The sequence below is a fragment of the Pan troglodytes genome, chromosome 21, assembly GCF_028858775.2.
Source record: "Pan troglodytes isolate AG18354 chromosome 21, NHGRI_mPanTro3-v2.0_pri, whole genome shotgun sequence".
NCBI lineage: Eukaryota > Metazoa > Chordata > Mammalia > Primates > Hominidae > Pan > Pan troglodytes.
The window spans coordinates 43,808,685-43,831,190 of record NC_072419.2 but is presented as its reverse complement, the minus strand read 5'-3'; the positions used below and the strand labels follow the sequence as shown (position 1 = coordinate 43,831,190).

The 22,506-nt window shown below is 47.2% G+C and overlaps 1 long non-coding RNA gene across 1 annotated transcript; it reads right to left on the bottom strand.

The window, feature by feature from the left end:
- Nucleotides 1-434: 434 nt before the first annotated feature.
- Nucleotides 435-21,767, bottom strand: LOC134809213 (uncharacterized). Its single transcript, XR_010154374.1, has 5 exons — nucleotides 21,572-21,767; nucleotides 21,339-21,456; nucleotides 20,879-20,950; nucleotides 8,890-9,033; nucleotides 435-1,843 (listed from the first exon to the last, which is right to left on the bottom strand). It is a non-coding gene; the product is annotated as an uncharacterized LOC134809213 (long non-coding RNA).
- Between the last annotated feature and the right edge of the window lie 739 nt (nucleotides 21,768-22,506).

The following is a 22,506-nucleotide window of genomic DNA, read 5'->3' as shown; positions in this document are numbered from 1 at the left end:
GTAAATTCTCAGTAAATATTAGTTACATTGTTGTTACATTCCCAGCTATTAAAGCAGCATTCAAAAGTCTTCTCTTCCAGGAAGCCCTCCTGCACCTCTTTTTCTGACTCTGTCTTGTGATGTTTTGTACTCTCCATGAGGCATTTGGGTGCTTCCATCCTTCCCCTCGGCCACCCACAACTGGGCTTAGAGTATCCACGGATCAAGTTGTGCCTCTGTCTCGATGTTTTGGGTGCCTGGCATGAAGTTCGGCACAGAGCAGGTGTTCAAACGTTGTCTCAATGACAGTAGCTGCTGCTGAGCGCTGAATGCTCACTATGTGCCAGGCACTGTGGTGGGCACTTTCAAGCAATTAACTCGTATAACAATGGATTTTTAACATTCATAGCAATTAACAAGCAATTAATTCATTCCCTATGGCAATTAATAGCAATCCTTTCTTACAAACAACCCCATAAGGTGGGTTTTATTAGTGTCTCCAGTTTATGGGGCAGGAAACTGAGGTGTGGAGAGGTGAAATGACTTGATAAAAGTCACACAGAACATAAAGGATTCAAGGGTCACGTGCAGCCTGGGGCTGCCAAGAGCCTTCACCCCCAGCAATAAGGAACTGGAGTTGGCAATGTTTCCCTAAGCTTGTCTCGGGCAGCCCCAGTGGCTGCAGCTGTGACTTTTTTTCCCCAAGGTGGAGACCAGTGCCTGCTGTGTGCCCATATCTGGGTTAGGCCCTCCCCAACATTATCTCCTTAAATTGAGCAGTGTTACCTCATGTTGCACTGATGGCAACCAAGGCTCAGATAGGTGAAGTGACTTGCCCACGGTCACACAGCAAATAAGCGGAGGAGTGGGTATTTGAACCTAGGTCCAGGGAGCTCCAGTCTCCTTTAAGACTGGTGAGCTCAATCAGAAGGCTGAAGCTTGAGCTCCAGTTCTTGCTGGACTGCAGTCCAGTCCTGACCTCTGTGCCCCCTTCCTAGAACCTTGGCCCTCTGCCCTGTGGTCAGCAGCCGCTCCTCTTGGAATGAAGGAGGGTTCTGGGCGCTTCTCTATGTCCTCCAGGTCTCTCTCCTCATCACCAGCTGGGGTCTTATTTTAAGAACAACAGAATTATCTTCCTGGGATCCAGACCTTACCCTGCCCAACTCTGACACTTGTCCCCTTGGGTTGAGGTCACCTAACTCCACCTGGTCGCCCTCCTTGAGACTCAAACATTGTGATTGGGAGCCAGAGGCAGGCATTCACCTGAATTCTCCTTCCTGGCAACCAATATGTGTAATGGAAGAGAAACGTGCAAAGGGCTGTGTGGGTTTGGGGAGGAAGGCTCTGCCTGGGCACAGCATGACAGGATGTCTGAAAAAGGGAATTGGAAGCTGGCCTTGGAAAAGGGAAATTCACCAGACAGAGGTGGGAAACCAAAGTCTTTGAGGCAGAGGGACCAGGAAACACAGGGCGGCATGGCATCACACGCTGTCTTAGGAAAACAGCTGGAGTGGAGGCGTGTGGGTGGCATCAGCCAGAGTCAAGACCAGCAAGGAAATCCACTGGAGGTGACGTGGGGAGGAGGTCTGCAATTCCAGAAGATGTACAGGAACTGGGGCTCACCCTTCCATGTAGAGGGGTCAAGGAGCAGTGCAGCAAAGAGCCTCCCAGACCCCAAGAACAACTGCCTCCTGTCACCTTCCCACTCACAGCAGCCATCACTGGGACAGCGTTAAGGTGCTGCTGACAGGTGCTGCCACAGGCGCCGCTATTGCCAGGGAGACCTGACAGCCGCTCCAGCTGTCTCCCATCAGAGAACACACATCTGAGACCAGACTTGATGAGGTTGTCTCCAGACAGGCATCTGCAGAGAAAGAGAGGGCATGCAACAGGCCACTATTATAATGCATTCCCCACCCATCTCCCCAGTGGCACCACCCAACAAGAGGCTCCTAAGCACCAAAGACCCTCTGAGGGTCTTTCTCGGGCTTCCTCGACCTTTCTGGCTCATGCAGGCACAAAAACACACCCTTAAACAGGTCTGAGAGCCCATCTATTGCAATATGACAAATATATACATGTGCACGGACACTGGCACACACAAGCATTCCATAGATGCATCTGCACTGGAGTATAAGTACGCACAAAGGCTGGGTGTGGTGGCACACACCTGTAATCCCAGCACTTTGAGAGGCCAAGGCGGGAGGATCACTCGGGCCCAGAAGTTCTAGACCAGTCTGTGCAACATGGTGAAACCCCATCTCTACAAAAAAATCAAAAAAATTTAGCTGGATGGGGTGACAGGCACCTGTGTTCCCAGCTATTCAGGAGGCTAAGGCAGGAGAATCATTTGAGCCCGGGAGTTTCAGCCTGCAGTGAGCTGTATTCATACCACGGCACTCCAGCCTAGGTGACAGAGCAAGACCCTGTCTGGAAAAAAAAAAAAATTCATGCACAAACATGCACACGTGTACATACACATTCATGCCAATTTCCAAACAGAAATGCTTCCATAGACACACATAGACATGGGTATACACATGTATTCATACTTTGATTCCCATATATTCATGAACACAGATGTGCACACCCCATTCACAGCCATACACACAGTATTTAAATGTGGCTTCTCTCAAAGGAAAAGTCTAAGACTGGGATTTAGGTGCAAATAGTTTATGTGGGATCCTAGGAATCTCAGCAAGGATGACAGGAGACAAATGTGTATTCTGAGTGAGTTAACACCTGGGGTCTCTGGGGCTCCGTCCTGCTAGACATCCTCTGAAAGACCATGTGAGACACACTTCAGAATTGTCTCCGAAGGGCAAGGAAGTTGTTGGTGCTTCTTTAAAATTCCTGGTTGGTTTCTTGTTGTTGTTGTTGTTTTGAGATGGAGTCTTGCTCTGTCGCCCAGGCCAGAGTGCAGTGTCAAGATCTTGGCTCACTGCAACCTCTACCTCCCGGGTTCAAGCGATTCTCCTGCCTCAGTCTCCCAAGTAGCTGGGATTACAGGCATGTGCCACCACAGTCGGCTAATTTTTTTTCTTTTTTTTCTTTTTCTTTTTTCTTTTTTGTATTTTAGCAGTGACACGGTTTCGCCATGTTGGCCAGGCTGGTCTCAAACTCCTGACCTCAAGTGATCTGCCCGCCTCGGCTTCCCAAAGTGCTGGGATTACAGGCGTGAGCCACCACGCCTGGCTTTCTCTACATCTCCTGTTCCTTGCTGACTGAAGGTTGCTCCTGGGCACTAATTCTGCATTTCTGGGCTAAGCGCACCCAGGAAGCACCCTTAGATAAAGACGCAGAAAACCATTACTGTGTGCAGGAGCTGTCTGAAAGGGACCTATGAGGTTCACTGAAAGTATCCACCACATCCAGGATATATCCTGATTCATGAGCTCTCCAAAACACGTAATCAATGTTTGCATTGATTCCAAGAGCCACATGTTAAACATGTTAACATCCCTGAAATTGAGATATGCCTTACAATTAAAATTAATTTTTTCTTCCTTTGTAGTACATAAAATACTGTTTTCATTAATAGAATCTCAGACTTAGTGAAATATTTATTATAGGCTGGGCGCGGTGGCTCACACCTGTAATCCCAGCACTTTGGGAGGCCAAGGCAGGCAGACTACTTAAGGTCAGGAGTTCGAGACCAGCCTGGCCAACATGGTGAAACCCCATCTCTACTAAAAATACAAAATTAGCTGGGTGTTGCAGCACATGCCTGTAATCCCAACTACTCTGGAGGCTGAGGTGGGAGAATCACTTGAACCCAAGAGGAGGAGATTGCAGTGAGCTGAGATCACACCACTGCACTCCAGCCTGGGCGAGAGAGCGAGACTCCATCTCAACAAAACAAAAACAAACAAAAAAAAAACAGAAATATTTACTATATACATATATATGCTGCCACATGCCTAGAGTATCTCTGGAAAGATACGCCAGAAGAAAATAGCATGGCAGAACATTGACTTTTATGACAGTTTTATTGAGATATAATTCATATGCCATAAAATTTATCCTTTTAAAGTGCTCATTCAGTGTCTTTAGTATATTCACAAAGTTGTACAATCACTATTTAATTCCAGAACATTTCCATCACCTCAAAAAGAAAACCCACACCCATTAGCAGTTAGACCTCATTTCTCCCTGCTCCCAGCCCTAGGCAACCACCAATCTACTTCCTGTCTCCATGGAGTTCCTTATTTTAGATCTCTCATATAAATGGAATCATACAATGTGTGGCCTTTTGTGTCTTCTTTCACTTAGCATAATGTTTTCAAGGGTCATCTACGTTGTAGCACCTTTCTTTTCATGACTTAATAATACCCTGTTGTATGGATATACCACATTTTGTTTACACATTCATCAGCTAATGGATATTTGGGTTGCTTACACCTTTTGGCTATTATAAATAATGTAGCTATAAACATACATTAGTAAGTTTTTGTTTGAAAATAGGTTCATTTGACTGGATGTATACCTAAAAGTAAAATTGCTGGGTCCTATAGTAACTCTATGTCCAACTTTTTGAGAAACTGACAAAATGTTTCCATTTTATATTCCCATCAGTAATGTATGAGGGTTTCAATTTCTCCAAATCCTTGCCAAGTAACACCTGTTATTGTCCTTTTTTCATTATTATACCCATCCTACTAGGTATAAAGTGGTACATTCACTTATTTCCTCTTTAATTTTTATTATGTAATTGTCTCTGCTTACTGTGGATTTAGTTTGCCCCTCTTTTTCTAATTTCTTTATGGAGGAAGTTTAGGTGACTGATTCGAGGTCTTTCTTTATTTTAATATAGGTGGTTGTAGCTGTAAACTTTCCTCTAAGCACTGCCTAAGCAACATCCCATAAGTTGTGGTATGTTGTGTCTTCATTTTCATTCATCTCAAAATATTTTCTAGTTTTCCTTGTTATTTCTTTTCTGACTAATTGGCTAGTTAGTAGTGTGTTGTTTATATTTCCACATTTTTTTGGAAAGTGCTTTCCCAAAGTTCTTTCATTATGTTTTTATAATTAATTTCATTTTATGTGGTCAGAAAACATATTTTGTGTGATTTAAATCCTTTTGAACATATGAGACTAGTTCTGTGACCTAACATATTATCTATTTTAGAGAATGATCTATGCATACTTAAGAAAAATGCTGCTGTTGAGAGGAATATTCCATAGGTGTCTGTTAGGTCAAGTTAGTTTTTAATATTGTTCAGGTCTTTCATTTCCTTGTTGATCTTCTGCGTAGGTATTGTATTCATTATTAAAAGTAGAATATTAAAGTTTCCATCTATTATTGTTGAATTGTCTATTTCTGCCTTCAATTCTGTCAGTTTTTGCTTCGTGTATTTTGGAGCTTTATTGTTAGATGCATATGTGTTTATAGCTGTTATGTATACCTGATGGATTGACCATTTTATCATTATAAAACATCCTTTTTTGTCTCTAGTATTAATCTTTATCTTAAAGATTACTGTGTCTAATGTTAGCATAGCCTCTCCAGAACTCTTTTGGTTATGGTTTTCGTGTTATGTATTTTTCCTTTTTTTCTTAACTGATAAGGTAGAATTCGTGTCTGCCATTTTACTTTGCCATGTGTATGTCTTACATTTTTTTGTTCCTCTATACCTCCAATACTACCTTCTTTAGTGTTAAACTGATAATTTCTAGTATACCTTTTTTTTTTTTTTTTTGAGACAGAATGTTGGTCTGTTGCCCAGGCTAGAGTGCAATGGCACAACCTTGGCTCACTGCAACCTCCACCTCCTGGGTTCAAGTGATTCTCATGCCTCAGCCTCCTGAGTAGCTGGGATTACAGGTGCCCACCACCATGTCTGGCTAATTTTTGTATTTTTAGTAGAGACGGGGTTTCACCATGTTGGCCAGGCTGGTCTTGAATGCCTGACCTCAAGTAATCCACCCACTTCAGCCTCCCAGAGTACTGGGATTACAGGTGTGAGCCACCATGCCTGGCTACTAGTATACCATTTTTATTATCTTGTTTTGTTTCTTTTATTTTTTGAGTTATTTTCTTAGTGGCTTCCATGTAGATTACAATCAATATATTAACTTAAAATAATCTAATTTGGTTCAATACCAATATAATTTCCATAGTATACTAAAACATTGCTCCAATATACTTTCATTTCCTCCCTCCTCTTTTATGCTATTGTTGTCATACAAATTACATCTCTATACATTACATTATAAGCCCATCAACATAGCTTTATAATTATTGCTTTGTGCAGTTATCTTTTAAATAAGATTGAAGAAAAAAGTTATAAACAAAATTACATTTATGTAGCCATATATCTACCTATGTAGTTATCGTTCCTCCTTATTTCTATACTTTACTTCTATAACTGTTGTTTCTTCATGCAGATTCCAGTTACTGTTCTTTCATTTCAACCTAAAGGACTCCCTTTAGTATTTCTTGTAAGGCAAGCCTTCTAGTAATAGATTCTCCAATATTTTAAATCTAGGAATGTCTTAATTTCCCATTTTGAAGAATAATTTGCTGGATAAAGAATTCTTACTTAGTAGTCTTTCTTTCAGCACTTCAAATATTCATCCCACTGCTTTCTGGTCTTCGTGGTTTCTCATATAAAGTCAGCCGTTAATCTTCTTGAGGACTGCTTGCACCTGGTAAATCACTTTTATCTTGAGACTTTCAAGATTCTCTCTGCTTTGGGCTTTCAACAGTTTGACAATGAAGTGCCTAGATACAGACCCCTTTAAGTTTATCCTTCTTGGAGTTTGTCGCACTTCTTGGATGTGCAGATTAATGTTTTTTGACTAAATTTGTGGAGGTTTTGGTCATTATTTCTTCAAATATTCTTTCTTCCTCATCTCTCTCTCCCATCTTTCTGAGACTTCCATTTTGCACATGTTGGTACATGGTACACTTGGTGGTATCCTACAGGTCTCTGAGGCTCTAGAGTTCACTTCTGTTTCTCAGACTGGTCCAGTGACCAGATCCCATCCTGAAGCTGTCTAGGGCCCCCCACCTACCTCATGCCATCAGTCATGTCATTAGCATACAAAAGACACTAATTACTCTGGAGATTCCAAAAGTTTTAGGAGCTATATCCCAAGAAACAGGTAGAAAACAAAATACCACTGTTTTCAAAAATATCACAGAGATAGGGAGAGAGAAATGGGATTAAGGCAGGTTAAAACATCATGGAGGTGGATGCCTGTGGTGCCAGCTACTCAGGAGACTGGGAGGTGGGAGGATTGCTTGAGCCCAAGAGGTTATGGCTGCCGTGCCATGATCATGCCACTGCACTCTAGCCTGGGTGACAGAGCAACACCCTGTCTTAGAAAAATGAAAACAAAACATCATAAAGCTCATGGTCTTACCAAGATTCAGCTATTTTAAAATCAACACTCCTCAGATTATAGTAAGCTTTTAATTTCCAGTGTTTCAAAAAACTATATTGGAGAGTTTCTCCAGTATTTTCATTGCTTTTATGAAGGAGCAGATTTTCGGAAGTCCTTCCTCCACCATTCAAAAAGCCACTGGGACATGGACTTTTCTTATGTATCTTTTTTAATTGTGTGAAGCTTTTATCATGTCCAGGTATTACCAAATCAAAAAATAAAGTAAATCTAAAAATGAAATAGGGTACATACACATCTCCATGTGCACACACAGGATCCAGGAGCCCACATGCATAAGCATAGAAATGTGCCTGTAACACACATTCATTCATCCATGCTGTGGAGTGGCAGGGTCAGCTCTGGATTTCAGGAGTCTCCCCAACCCCTGGTTGCAATGGGAAGCTTGGAGGGGATGAGATGGAAGGCAGAGAAGCCAAGAAGAGGCTGGGGAGTCATCTGGCAGCAGTGATCGTGTGGCATGGACTTGGTCCAGGGGGAGCTACACGCATGTCCACAGCTACTAACTCCTCAGGACCCCATGTGCACACCGGTCTAGGCATGTGCATATGTAAATACAGGGTCCCTGTGTTCGGGCATGCATGCATCCGGCAGCATGCTGTTCAAGTTAAAGAGAAATGTAGTACAGATGTCCCAGAAGGGCTGGGGGACTGAATTATAAAACATAAGGGGACTTGGTGAATAGGACAAGATTCTGGAGGGGAGGGGATGAGGAAGATGCAGTTTTCTGGCCTGATGGCCTGGGCCCACCAGCTTCCCTCTATCGGGCAGACCCATGCACCACATTCTGCTCTGGGACCCCCTTTTCTAGCTATGCTGACCCATCCTGGTCATTCCGGAAGCCTATCTCTAGGATAGGGCACAGTTTTGTCAGCCCCTCGTGGAGTTGGCGGAGGGGAGGTGTCATCCTTGGTCACCCTGATTTGTTATCAGCCCTTTCTGTGTCATTCTAGGTCATTTCCCTTCCTTATGAACAATATCTGCAGATGAGAGTAATGTTTGTATCTTGACCTACCCCACCCCTGGAGTTAATCTTATCATGCACTCTGGGTCACTCCACTGCAGAGAGTACACAGGCAAAGGCTGGAAGCTCGCTGGGTAAGCTCCCGGATGTCACAGACATGACTAGCTCATCCCTAACCCCTTCTGACACCAAAGATTACAGGCCTTCTAAGTCCAAGATGCTACAATTCAAGATTTTTCAAAACACGATTTCTTTTTGTTATGAATTACTTCAGACATTCAAAGAATAAATTAATAAAGACCAATGTGCCCACGATCCAGTTTTAACTTATATTAGAATTATGCCTGACTTGCTTCAGTTCTTACCTTTTATTTATTTTTTAAAATGTATTTTGTCAGCAAACAAGCGTATTCATTCCTTCTCGGGTTGATGAGCATTTAGGTTGTTTCCAGGTTTTTGTTATTGTGGACAGAACTGTTATAAGCATTCTTGTCATGTCTGCTGCTGCGTGTGTGCAAGAGTTTCTCTTGGGTATTTACCTGGGAGTGGAATTGCTGAATATTCACCTCCATGAGATACTGCCAAATTGTTTTCCAATGTGGTTGCATCAATTTGCACTCCACCAGCAGTGTCGGGGAGGTCTTGGGGACTTGCATCCTCCGATATCCTTACACAATGGAATGCTATCCAGCAGTCAAAATGAATGAACAACAGCCACAAGCAACAACAAATGTGAATCGTAGCAATGTAATAGGAAGGGAGAGAAGTCAGCTTCGGAAGGATACAGAGGCCATGCTTCTCTTTTAAAAACTTATAAACAACTTACATACAGAAACACATGTATATGTATATTTATATATAATTTATAACTAATAAAAATATATAAATAAAATGTTACAGATACAATTGAATACCCCTGTATATACCACTCACCAACCCAATTCCTTTCTCTTTCTCCTCCCAACCCCTGAAAAGAAAATGCTTGGCCGGGAGTGGTGGCTCACGCCTGTAATCTCAGCACTTTGGGAGGCCAAGGCAGGCAGATCGCTTGAGGTCAGGAGTTCAAGACCAGCCTGGTCAACATGGTGAAACTCCATCTCTACTAAAAATACAAAAAAAAAAAAAAATTAGCCAGATGTGGTGGCACGCACCTGTAATCCCAGCTATTCGGGAGGCTGAGATGACAGAATTGCTTGAACCCAGGAGGCAGAGGTTGCGGTGAGCCAAGATTGCACCACTGCACTCCAGCCTGCGTGACAGAGCAAGACTCCATCTCAAAAAAAAAAAAAAGCAAATGCTCTCAGGGAACAGGATGTGTAGCCTCTCTACCCATCATGTTTATTTTTATTTATTTTTATTTTTATTTTTTTGAGAGTAACTCTAGAGAGTAGCAGAGATTCTTCACTTGACCAAACTTTAGTCAGGCTCCCGAAACTCTGCTAAGCCCATCTGCATACTTTCTTACAAAATCCAGTTTTAGCAAGAACCCTAAGTCAGTTTAGCAAGAACCCCCTATCCTCAATATCTGATCATCCTTCATATCTAATCAGGCTGTTCACCCTCCACCACGGCCCAGATTATGCCTGATCCCCCTGGCCTGTCTTCAGCAAGAATCCTGTTAGATCAGTTGAGTCAGATTCTCCCTCACCCCTGATGCTTCCTCTCAGTCATTTTCCATCCTTGGACCCCTGCACTGCTCCTTAGCCATAAACTCACACTTGCCTATGCTGTATTCGGAGTTGAGCCCGTTCTTTCTCCCCCACCGCAAAATCCCGTTGCAATGGTCCCTGTTGCAGTGGTCCTGAATAAAAAGTCCACCTTATCACTCTTCAACAAGTGTCGTTGAATAAATGTTTCTGGTTTTCTTGTTGTTTTGTTTTGTTTTTTGTTTGTTTGTTTGTTTGTTTAGATAGCTCTGTCTCCCAGGCTGCAATGCAGTGGCACAATCTCGGCTCACTGCAACCTCTGCCTGCCAGGTTCAAGTGATTCTCCAGCCTCAGCCTCCCAAGTAGCTGGGATTACAGGCATGTGCCACCACACCCACCTAATTTTTAGTAGAGACAGGGTTTTGCCACGTTGACCAGGTGGGAATAATTTTTTCTCTAACAGATGTGACCCAGCTCCCAGTCACCCCTAGGATCCCCAGTGCAGTCCCCTCAGCTGGGTTTCAGGAAAGGAGTCGAAGGGAAACCCGGAGCCCTTGAACCTGCAGGCCTCTGAGAAAGGAGTCCTACCCCATCTCCAGGCCTGAGGGTGATGTCAGAATCCACAGCCACATCTAGAAGACTTGAGAGCAACGGTGGCCTGTGCCCTACTCCAGGCTGAGCCCCAGTCTGGGTCCACAGGTCTGATATGGCCCAGCAGAGACCCCTGTGCCCAGCATGGTGTGGGAGCATCAGAGAGACTCAAAAGACCAGAGCAGCCTTGTGGACAGTTGCACGCCATGGTGACCAGCCACTGAGGGTCAGAAGGGGCATCATGTCTTGATAGGCAGACAACTGAGGAGTCACCTCTCCTCTTCCACGACCTGTGGCAGTCCCCCAAGTATCATCCAGCCCCATGAAAGAGGGAAGCCCGGTCCGCCTGGGTTTCTTCCATCCTGGCAGAACGGAGCTTGAAATGCAAGTTCGATGCATTATTTAAAAACAAAGGAAGCTACATTTCTTGCACACCTGGGGTGTGGGTGGAGAGTTACACTGAATGCATTCAGAGCTGAGGAATCTGGGTTTCTAGGAAAACAAGCTTTCCAGGTTCTAAGATTCTAAGCTCCCCAAACCTCTAGGTTCAAGGATAATTTGGAAGCAGGAAATGTGTAGCTTTGGGGCTCCTGAGACTTCTGCCAGAGTTACGTCCATTTTCCTGACTCTCCCAGACCCTACGAGACAGCTAAAGATAAGAGATATGGGAAAAAGCCCACCTACATCCCTCCCCAAGATTCTGCTGGCCTTGACAACTCACTGTACCAGCGGGGAAACTGAGGCCTACAGAGGGCCTGACTTTGCCCTGGTCACACAGTCAGCACTAACCCAGGCCACCTCACACATACCCTCCTCCCACGCCCCCTCAATGCGTCTTCCCCAAGTCTGGGCTGCCCCCTTGCCTCTGCCCAGGACAATAGATTCAGGTGGGAGCCGGGGGTCCGCGGGGAGTGGTTGCCTGTGATCCCCATTGCCCGGGCAGGCATGGCCACTCCCTAGGCCCCAGGTCTCTCGCTGCCAAAGGTTGCCATCAATTTTCTGTCCACCACATTTGTCTGCAAACCATGAAGAAAAATCGCTCCCATCTCTCTGCCTCAGCTGCCACTGTGATATATGACTTCCATCAGAGACCCCTCCTCCCCAGAAGCACCCTCCTTCTCCCCCAGTCTCCCCAAGGCTGGGGGTTAGGGGGCAGGGGGAAATGGAGTGATACTGAACCAGCTAATGGTGGTGTGCTTTCAGAGACCCTTTAGGAGATGATGCCCCATCTTGACTTTGTGGAGGAAAGATGGTGTAGACACTGCAGATCATTGCTGTGCAGCCTGTCACCTCTGCATATAATAACACCTCCCCACCTCCTGGACACAAAAGCCACACAAGGTCTGTTTACAGCTTGGTTTTTTGTTTGTTGCTTGTTTGAGACAGGGTCTCGCCCAGGCTGAGAGCAGTGGCACGATCTCAGCTCACCGCAGCCTCGACCTCCTGGGCTCAAGCGACCCTCCCACCCCAGCCTCCCAAGTAGCTGGGACTATAGGAACATGCCACCACACCCGGTTAAGTTTTTATTTTTTGTTGAGGGAGTGGGTCTCACTATGTTGCCCAAGCTGGTCTCCTGGGCTCAGTGATCCTCCCACTTCGACCTTCCAAAGTGATGGGATTACAGGCATGAGCCCCTGCACCCAGCCTGTTTACAGCTCTTACTTCATTTGCTCCTTCTGTCATCTCTGTGGGGCTCCTGATGAGACCAATCTTAGTTACATTTACCCTTTTTGCCTAGCCTTATGCTGGGAACTGGGAACCCACAGCCACAGTCCTTGACCAGCCTCAGCATCTCATGACAGAGCCAGACATGAGGGAATAAAGGCAGTGTGGAAATGTAATCACCAAAAACGTCCTGGGTCCATGGGAGCCCCAGATGAGGAGGGAGGTCTCGCTGCTGAGAGCAGGAGTGAGGTGGGATGGAGGAGGCTGGCGTTTGTGTGGCTGGGAGAGCTCTGAGGAGGTGGGCTCTGAGCTGGTTCTGAGGCTCTGAGGTTAGGAGCATGGACTCTGGAGTTGCACTGCCTGCCCTGCCATCCTACTGTGTGACCCAGGGCAAGTTGCTTGACTTCTCTGAGCCTCTGCTGACTTCAGGAGATCTGCAAATGGGAATTTCTCTTAGAGGGGCTGTGAGTGCCAAGTGAATAAGGCATATAAAGTGTGAAGTGCGATACCTGGTGCAGAGGGCTAGCTGGTGTCCTCACAATTTGCAGAGAGTGTCTAGGAGTTTGCCTAAAGGACAATGTGGCAAATGGTTTGGGCAAAGGGAACAGCCTCTGCCAAGGTGTGAACATGGGGAAATAGGAGCCACTGGGAGATGCTGGAGCTTAGGAAGAACTGAGAGAGGGGGCTGGTGTGGATAGGGCTTGGAAGGCCAGAAATTTGTACCCAAGCCTGAGGGGAGTGGGGAGCAATGAAAGGGTCTTGAGCAGGAGAGTGGCCAGGTCAAATCGTCTATTAGAAAGACCCCACTAGGTTGGGCTCAGTGGCTCACACCTGTAATCCCAGCACTTTGGGAGGCCAAGGTATGTGGATCACCTGAAGTCAGGAGTTCGAGATCAGCCTGGCCAACATGGCCAAACCCTGTCTCTACTAAAAATACAAAAATTAGCCAGGTATGGTGGTGCATGCCTGTAGTCCCAGCTACTCGGAAGGCTGAGGCAGGAGAATCACTTGAACCCAGAAGGTGGAGGTTGCAGTGAGCCGAGATCACACCACTGCACTCCAGCCTGGGTAAGAGAGTGAGACTCCACCTCAAAACAAAATGAAACAAAACAACACCACTAAAGGTGAATGAAGAAGAGAGGTTGGCGGGACCAAGTTGGGACTCATATTCTGCTCTCTCTGCCCAAATGCTCCTGCATAGCCCTGAAGGATTTCAAATCCTTTATGAAGTCTAGTGCCTGCCCTGCTTACAGGACCCAGGTACTGGCTGGGTTCCCAGTGGCCATCTCTCCAGCTGAGATATGTGTGTTGGAGCCGGGGGAGTGGAGAAGCCAGCTTCGGGGTGGGAAGCCCATCTGGCAGATTCTGGCTGGAGTAGGGGGCAGTGGCGGGGCAGTGGCGGGGCAGCCTCCTGCTCATCAGCCTTTCCACTGTGGAGTTGGTCAAGCGTTCCTCCCTCCAAGGAGTGGTGGCTGTCAGGCGTGTCCAAACTGCACTCCTGGCTGCCTCAATTTTTCATCCCCTAGGTAGCGCAGACACCATGAATGGACCAGAAATTGAATGCAAAATCAAAATGCAGCAAATAAATGGATGCAAAAGTCATTTGGAGCCAATAATAAGAACCACCTCCAGACTCAGAAGCAGGGAAAGTTGCACAGAGGCTGAGCTGGCCTGGCCGCTGGTGGAGAAGGGATGTTAGTTTGGGCACCCCTTCCCCGGCTTCACTGGCCCCAGCACTCCTCTCACTGATCCACGTCGCTGGATGGTCTCCAAGGTTACTCAGGGTACAGACAGGGAAAATGAGACTTGGGGCCAGGTACGATGGCTCATGTCTGTAATCCCAGCACTTTGGGAGGCCAAGCCAGATGGATCACCTGAGGTCAGAAGTTTGAGACCAGCCTGGCCAACATGGTGAAACCCCGTCTCCACGAAAAATACAAAACTTAGGCGTGGTGGCACACACCTGTATTCTCAGCGACTTGGGAAGCTGAGGCAGGAGAATCACTTGGAATCACCTGGAAGGCAGAAGTTGCAGTGAGCCGAGATGGTGCCACTACACTCCAGCCTGGGCAATAGAGCGAGACTCCATCTCAAAAAAAAAAAAAGAGAGAGAGAGAGAGAGACTTGTAAACAGAGGATAGATACAACCCAAGATACCCAAAGAATTAGGGCCCTAGACTCAAACAGATCTGAGTTTTGATTCAGCTCTTCCAATTTCCAGCACACGTGACCTTCAGCAAGTCACCTAATCTGCAATTGCTCTCGTCACTTTAGTTGGGCAGGCCGAAGGTAAAATATTGGAGCGTGGAAAGGCACTAAGCACTGAACAGAGATGGAGCACCAAATATGCACTTGTGAGGGCAGGTCTCATTCACTTCTCCATCCCAAGGCCTCCGCTGTGCCCAGCACACAGTAGGTGCTCAATGCATATCTGTTGAAGTCATGGATGGTGCAATGACTGCGTTAGGAACTAGGAGCAGAGTTCTAATTTGTTTGCTGATATAGCCCTAGAGCCCTAAACAGTGCCTGGCACATAGTAGGTGCTCAGTAACAGTGGTCCCCAATCTTTGTGGCACAAGGGACAGCTTTCATGGAAGACAATTTTTCCAAGGACCGGTGTGGGGTTGGGGGAAGGATGGTTTCAGGATGATTCCTGGATGATTAAAGCACATTACATTTATCGTGCACTCTATTTCTATCACATTGTAATATAGAATGAAATAATTATACAACTCACCATAATGTAGAATCAGTAAGAGCCCTCAGCTTGTTTTCCTACAACTAGAAGGTCCCATCTGGGGGTGATGGGAGACAGTGACAGATCATCAGTCGTTAGATTCTCATAAGGAGTGTGCAACCTAGATCCCTCGCATGCACAGTTCACAATAGGGTTCGCCCTCCTGTGAGAATCTAATGCCACCACTGATCTGACAGGAGGTGGAGCTCAGGCAGTAATGTGAGCAATGGGGAGCAGCTGTAAATACAGATGAAGCTTTGCTTGCTTGTCCCCCGCTCACCTCCTGCTGTGTGGCCTGGGGGTTGAGGATCCCTGCTCAATGATACACACATTAATGAATTTGGTTTTAAACACCAACTTTGTCCTTCCCCTAGTTGCCATCATTGAAGAGCCCCAGCACCCCAAGCACCCCAGCCTGGGCTCCTGGGGGCTGCAAATTGAACTTCATGTGCCTTAGTGCCCAGAGAGGGAAGGAAAACGTTATACTAACATCTGGTAGTCACAGGTACCAACAAGGCACTTCATGGGTTACAAAGCAGGTTCCCATGGAATGTCTTTGCTGATCTCCAGTCAATTTCACAGATGGAGAAAGAGAAACTCAAAAGATGAGGTGACTTGCGCAGGGTCACAAGGTATGTCAAGCAGAGATGGCTGGGATTGAAATGGCAAATCCTTTCTCTTTGTATCATTCATTCCTCTAACCAGTTATAACAAGTACCTCCCAGTGGGATCATGATGGGGCTCAGACAGGCACTGGTCCCCACTATGGAAGGAGTGAGGGTCCTGGGTCAGCAGGCTGAAGGCCAAGGCCCACCCTGGGCCACCAAGAGCTGTGGAGACAGGGAAGTGAAGAGCAGGATGAGAGACAAGTGGAGAAGCCTCTGGCTAGGTCATCCGGGCAGCTAGGACAAAGCAGAGAGACTAGAAGGGGCAGAGAGAAAGGCAATTACACCAGGAACATCTATTAAGCACTCACTGTATGCCAGGCACTGAGGATATAGCAGTGAGCAAGGCAAACAAGGAACTCACATGCTGGTGGGGAGACAGACTCTGGTTTGTAATTACTCATTGCAAGTAGAAGTTGGGGCTCTGAAGGCAAGGAGCATGGTTTCCAGGAGGACACGGGGACATAAGTTAGGCCTGGAGGGTCAGGGAGGGCTTCTTGGAAAAGGCGGTGCTTGGGCAGAGATCTGGAGGATGATAAGAGAAGGAGGGAGGGAGAGACAGAGACAAGGAGTGGGAAAGACGAGAGTAGGGGGAAGAAACTGACAAAGTCAGAGGAAGAGTTTGAGGACCCAGTGCAGTGGCTCACACCCAGCACTCTGGGAGGCCGAGGCAGGTGGATCACCTGAGGCCAGGAGTTTGAGACCAGCCTGACCAACATGGCGAAACCCCATCTCTACTAAAAATACAAAAATTAGCCGGGCGTGGTGGTGCACACGTGTAGTCCCAGCTACTCAGGAGGCTGAGGCATGAGAATCACTTGAACCCAGGAGGCAGAGGCTGCAGTGAGCTGAGATTGTGCCACTGCACTCCAGTCTGGGTGACAGAATGAGGCTCTGTCTCAAAAGAAAAAAAAAGAAAGAGAGAGAGAGAGTTTGAGGAAAGATGATGAGCAAAGAAACGAGATGGTCAGCTGGAGTGCAAGGTAGAGGAGAAAAGGGAGCCCCAGACACAGCCAGCTGGGGGCTAACAGTGAGACCAAGAGCAAGGAGGAAGGGAGGGTGAGAGGAAAGAGAGACATACAAATCACTCCAAGCTCCCCACCTACTCTAGCTCAGACTTTCATCTCTGACACAAAAGAGGAACTTGAGTTCCCCTCCAGGGAAGCACAGGGCACTCAGGCTGAGAATTCACATCCCAGCTGTGGTTTCCTGTTTCCCTCTGTAAGCCAGAGGGCACTACTGCATGGAGGTAGCGTTGTGGGGCTGGTGGGCCAGGCCTAAGGACAGAGCCAGAGGCTGAGCTTCCTCCCTCTCCCAAAACCCTCAGTGAGTGCCTCATCCTAATTTTCTGCCAAAGACCGGCTGTCAGCTAAAGGGCTTGTTGTTGGGTAGGGTGCTAACTGTTAATGAAGGTGTTACCTGTTAACTAGGATGTGTTCACTGTTGACTAACATGTTCACTGTCAACAAAAGTGTGTGTTAAGTAGCATGTCCACAGTTTACTAGGCTGTTAACTGTTAAAAACAATGTTTGCTGTTAACTAGAGTGTTCACTGTTAACTATACTACAGTGTTCAACAAGTAAGCTTTTTGTTAAGTAGGGTGTTTGCAGTTAACTAGGGTGTTAACAGTTAATGAAGATGCTGGCTATTAACTAGGGTGTTTAACTTCAACTAAGGTATCTGTTAATAAGGTGTTTGCAGCCAGGCGTGGTGGCTCATGCCTGTAATCCCAGCACTTTGGGAGGCCAAGGTGGGTGGATCACCTGAGGTCAGGAGTTCAAGACCAGCCTGGTCTTGATAAAGCCCCGTTTCTACTAAATATACAAAAAATTACAGGTGTGGTGGCAGACACCTGTAATCCCAGCTTTTTGGGAGGCTGAGGCAGGAGAATCACTTGAACCCGGGAGGGGGAGGTTGCACTGAGCCAAGATTGTGCCACTGCACCCAGCCTGGGCAACAAGAGCTAAACTTCATCTCAAATAATAATAATAACAATTATAAAGTGTTTGCTTTGGCCCCAGCTTTTGTGCCTCAGTTTACATACTCCACCCTCCTCCCTCTCTCCATCTTATTGGCTGGTGGTGCTGGCATTTCTCTCAAAGCAGAGCTCATCACTGCAAGTACAAGGTCCTAGTTTGACCTCAGGACCTCTCCCCCAGTAACCTGGCCCCATAAAGAGTCCAACTCAACTCCCCGGTCCCAATCTTAATTGACAACCAAGGTGGAAAGTAAAATACTTTCTGAAATTACCTACATTTTAAAAAAGAAACATTTGAAAGATTTACATAGCCAAATGACTGACTCCTTAATGGCGGAATGATAGGCAGAAAAGCTATTCCTTGGCCTTGAAATCCTGCAGAATGGACAGGCTGTGAGCTCTGACGGTGGGATTCCCATGTTGTTTCGAGCTTTGAAGTCATGCCTGGGCATCTGCCAGAACATGAGGGGACAGCATCTATCAGTCCTGTGCCCCAGGCTGGAGTATTGTGCTGGGTGCTGCCTGGAGAAGGGAGGCCCAGGGCTGGTGTTCCAGGATCCCTGCCAGGGCCCTGACTCAGATGGCCACAGGAAGCTGGAGTCTGCCCTCCAAGTAGCCACTGATTTGCTGGGCAACACTCATCAAGTTATTGCCCAGTTTGGGTCTCTGTGTAAGGTGGGGTTCGAGCCAGCAGACATTGGTGGATCTGCCCAGCTGTATCTTTTGGGGCCACTCTTCAAGGCCCACTTCACAGACACAGAAACAGAGGTCCAGGGAGGTGGCCCTCTCCTAGGTCTGCACCCAGCCTTCACCCACCCCACTCCCTTCTCAGTCCTGACTCCTCCAGCCTGCCCCAGGTCCTAAGAGCCCTCCCCCACTGCCAGGGCCATGGCAGTCCTTCTAGATACAGGACAGACTCAGTGCCAGCAGGCCTCCTCGGTCTGGGAGTCAGCTCCTGTGAGAGAGGGGTGGAAGGAGTTCCAAAGCTGCCCATCAGGCCACTGCCAGGCCTTCAGCCCCTCTGCCACCCCAGCCTGCCAGGTTTGGGCCAGACACACACCCACACACATTTGCAAACACGCTCAAGTATGGTAGGCACACTAGTACAATGCATGCCCTCAACTTCACTCCCAGACACACATGCACCATTACACAGACACACAGATGCCCCTACAGACACTCATGACACACACTCAGACCACACACACGTGCCCATGCAGGCCCATGCACAGGGCACACTATGCTACACACCCACAAGCCATGTGTGTCACCCACTGTGCCAGCCCAGCCGCACCACCCTCCTACTGCCTAGACGTTAGCATCGCCCAACCTCAACCATCTCCCCACCTTGTCATCTCTCTGCTGCCCCTCTGAACCCAGCACACACCCCACACTGCAGTCACGACATTCCCGGCTGAAAGCACACTGATGGCTCCCCTCAGGCTCTCGGGGGCAAATCCACTGCCCCACCTCAGCTCACCCCAGCCCTCTCCCCCAGCACACACTCAGCCCTACAGCAGCCCCTCGTCCCCTAGGCCAGAGGCTCAGCTCACATCTAGCACCCCAGCTGGTGCCTCTTGGCCAGGCAGAGGGAAGAGCTGTGGCTGTCAGTCCTCACAGTGGGCCACCCAGAACATGCACTTGACAAGCACTTTCTTATTTAATTCTCTCAACAGCACTATGAGGGAACAGGTACCTCTATTCACCCCATTTTACAGAGAAAAAGACTAAGGCTCAGAGGGCTGGGCTAGGATGTTTGGGGGAGGGGAAGAGAGCGCTGTGTGAGCCTCTTCTCCATACCCCCACCTCCCTACTCCTTCTCTGTCTCATTTACCTTCCTCTGTCCAAACAGGTCTCTCTTTTTCGGAGACAGAGTCTCACTTTGTCACCCAGGCTAGAGTGCAGTGGTGCGATCTGAGCTCACTGCAACCTCTGCCTCTTGGGTTCAAGCGATTCTTCTGCCTCAGCCTCCCAAGTAACTGTAATTACAGGTGCCTACCACCACACTCAGCTAATTTTTGTATTTTTAGTAGAGACGGGGTTTCACCATGTTAGCCAGGCTGGTCTCGAACTCCTGACCTCAAGCGATCCGCCTGACTCAGTCTCCCAAAATGCTGAGATTACAGGCGTGAGCCACTGCACCCAGCCCAAACAGGTCTCTTAAAGCCTCGCCTCTCTTTCCCCCTTCTTCTGAGAGTTGCTGTCCCTGGTCCTGACAGCTTCCCCTGCCTCTGGCCATCTTCTCTTGCTCCTCCAGTCACCAACGTCCCTTCCTCCCAGAAGAGAACAATGGGAACTGTGTACAGGCCTCGGTTTGGCCCAGGCTCCGCCCAGCTCTGACAGTCACTAGCTGTGTGATGCTGGGCAGGTGGCTCCATCTCTCTGTGCCTCATTTTCCCCATCTACAAAGTGGGGGTGATAATAATACCACTTAGCATTGCTGGGAGGAATAATTGAGTTAATACAAGCGAGTGGACACTGTTGATGCCCAGCTCCGATGTGTTTGGATGCTAATAAGAAATCCTTATTCAGGCCGGGCACGTTGGCTCACGCCTGTAATCTCAGCACTTTGGGAGGCCGAGACGGGTGGATCACTTGAGGTCAGGAGTTCGAGACCAGCCTGGCCAATATGGTGAAACCCCATCTCTATTAGTAATACAAAAATTAGCAGGGTGTGGTGGCGTGCACCTATAATCCCAGCTACTCAGGAGGCTGAGGCAGGAGAATCACTTGAACCTGGGAGGCAGAGGTTGCAGTGAGCTGAGATTGCACCACTGCACTCCAACCTGGGTGACAGAGTGAAACTGTGTCAAAAAAAAAAAGAAAGAAAAAGAGAGAGAGAGAAAGAAAGAAAGAAAGAGGAAGGAAGGAAGGGAGAGAGAGAGAAAGAGAGACAGGAAAGAAGGAGAGAGAGAGAAGAAAGAGAGAAAGAAAGAGAGAGAGAGAGAAAGAAAGAAAGAAAGAAAGAAAGAAAGAAAGAAAGAAAGAAAGAAAGAAAGAGAAAAGAAAGAAATCCTTATTCGGAGGCTTGACCTGGGGGCCTGGGAGTCAATGTGTCCCAAGAATGGCCCCCAGCCAATGACTAACAGAGGAGTATGAAAGCCCGGATCTTTTGCTTCCAGCTGGGACAAATTCTGAGGTGCTCCAGACCCACACCCCATTAGGTTAAGGCTAGGACATGGTCTGAACTCACAACCTTGCCTGGCTTCCTCCCCTTCCCTGTTCTGCAGCCCCTCTCCCCCTTACCTGGGCACACCTTTGAAATAAATCTCTTGCACAGGGGACTTTGTCTCAGGATCTGCTTCCAGGGACCCCGACCTAAGCAACAAGTCAAGCTATTTAGCATAGATCTGGCTCAGAGTAAATGCTCAATCTATTTGAGCTACTATCATTTTATTTCCTGGCAACTATGTGACTGGAAACAAATACCTTTTCCTGTCTGGGTCTTAATTTTCTCATCAGCAAAATGAGCATCATGATCTCTGCTCTGCATAAATTTTCATGGAATCACTGCGTGAGGGGGCCGGGTGTGATGGCTCAAGCCTGTAATCCCAGCACTTTGGGAGGCCAAGGCAGATGGATCACCTGAGGTCAGGAATTCCAGACCAGCCTGGCCAACATGGCCATTTCTACTACATGGCCAACATAGTAGAAACCCGTCTCTACTAAAGAAATACAAAAATTAGCCAGGTGCAGTGGCACACACCTGTAATCCCAGCGACTCGGGAGGCTGAGGCTGGAGAATTGTGTGAAGCCGGGAGGTGGAGGTTGCAGTGAGTCGTGATCACACCACTGCACCCCAGCCTGGGTGACAGAGCGAGATTCTGTCAAAAAAAAAAAAAAAAAAGTGTGAGGAAATAGGCGAATGTCCACCTCCACTGAAGGATGGGCCGGGTGAAGGGACAGTTGCGGCTCTTCCTAATCAGTCCCATCACTTACCTGCCCTCCCAGTCTCCATAGCTGGGAGCCCCCACCTCTGCCATTCCATGCATCCCTGGCCCAGAGGAGGCAAAATAGCCCTCTGCTTCCCTCCTCCAGAAGCAGGAAAACTTCACATCAGGATCCCGATGTCATCTTGAGATCTGCACAACCCTCTTCTCACTTGAACAATTGTCCTCAAAGCCACAACCCCTCTGACTCTTCCAGGTTCTATTGCAGAAGCCTGGCCAGCCAGCTTTTGCTAGGTCATAAAAGGGCGATTGTTAGATTTTCGGGAACTTTGAGAACCAATTGTTAAACTGCTGGCAACTTGAAATCAATTGCAGTGGAAGTATTTACACCATGAAAACTGGCAAATGCTACAGACCCCAGCATTCTTTGGAGAGGTGGTTTACTAGCATGCAGCAGACTCCATCCCTTTATCAAACTCCCACCTGAGCTCCAGTCCTTTTAACAGAGAAAATATTTTGTATTTTTCTAAGTTAAGTGAAATCACTTTGCTTTTGCAGATGGTCTTTTTATAGATTTATTTTCTATGGGTAGGTGGTTCACACATTGAAAAAAAGCAAAAAAGTTTCACATTTATTCCTTAGCACTTCCACCCCTAACATACATTCCCCATAGAAAGTCTTATCTTGAACTACCTCTTAAAGATTTCTTGACTTATAGAGTCTTAGAAATATTGACTTTCGGAATCTTCAAGTTATAGAAACTTTAGATTCTGGAATCCTGAACCCTTAAGACTCCTGGCTGTTAGAATTGGAGCATCCCGATTAGGGAAGTCACATCTTATTCAGGGATTTGGTTCTAGAGTTAATGGGTGAGCAAATATCCCAGTCTGGTGTAGTCAAAATGCCCCTTGCCAGTACATATATGCAAAGGAATATTATTCTGCCATAAAAAAAGAATAAAATCCTGTCATTTGCAACAACATG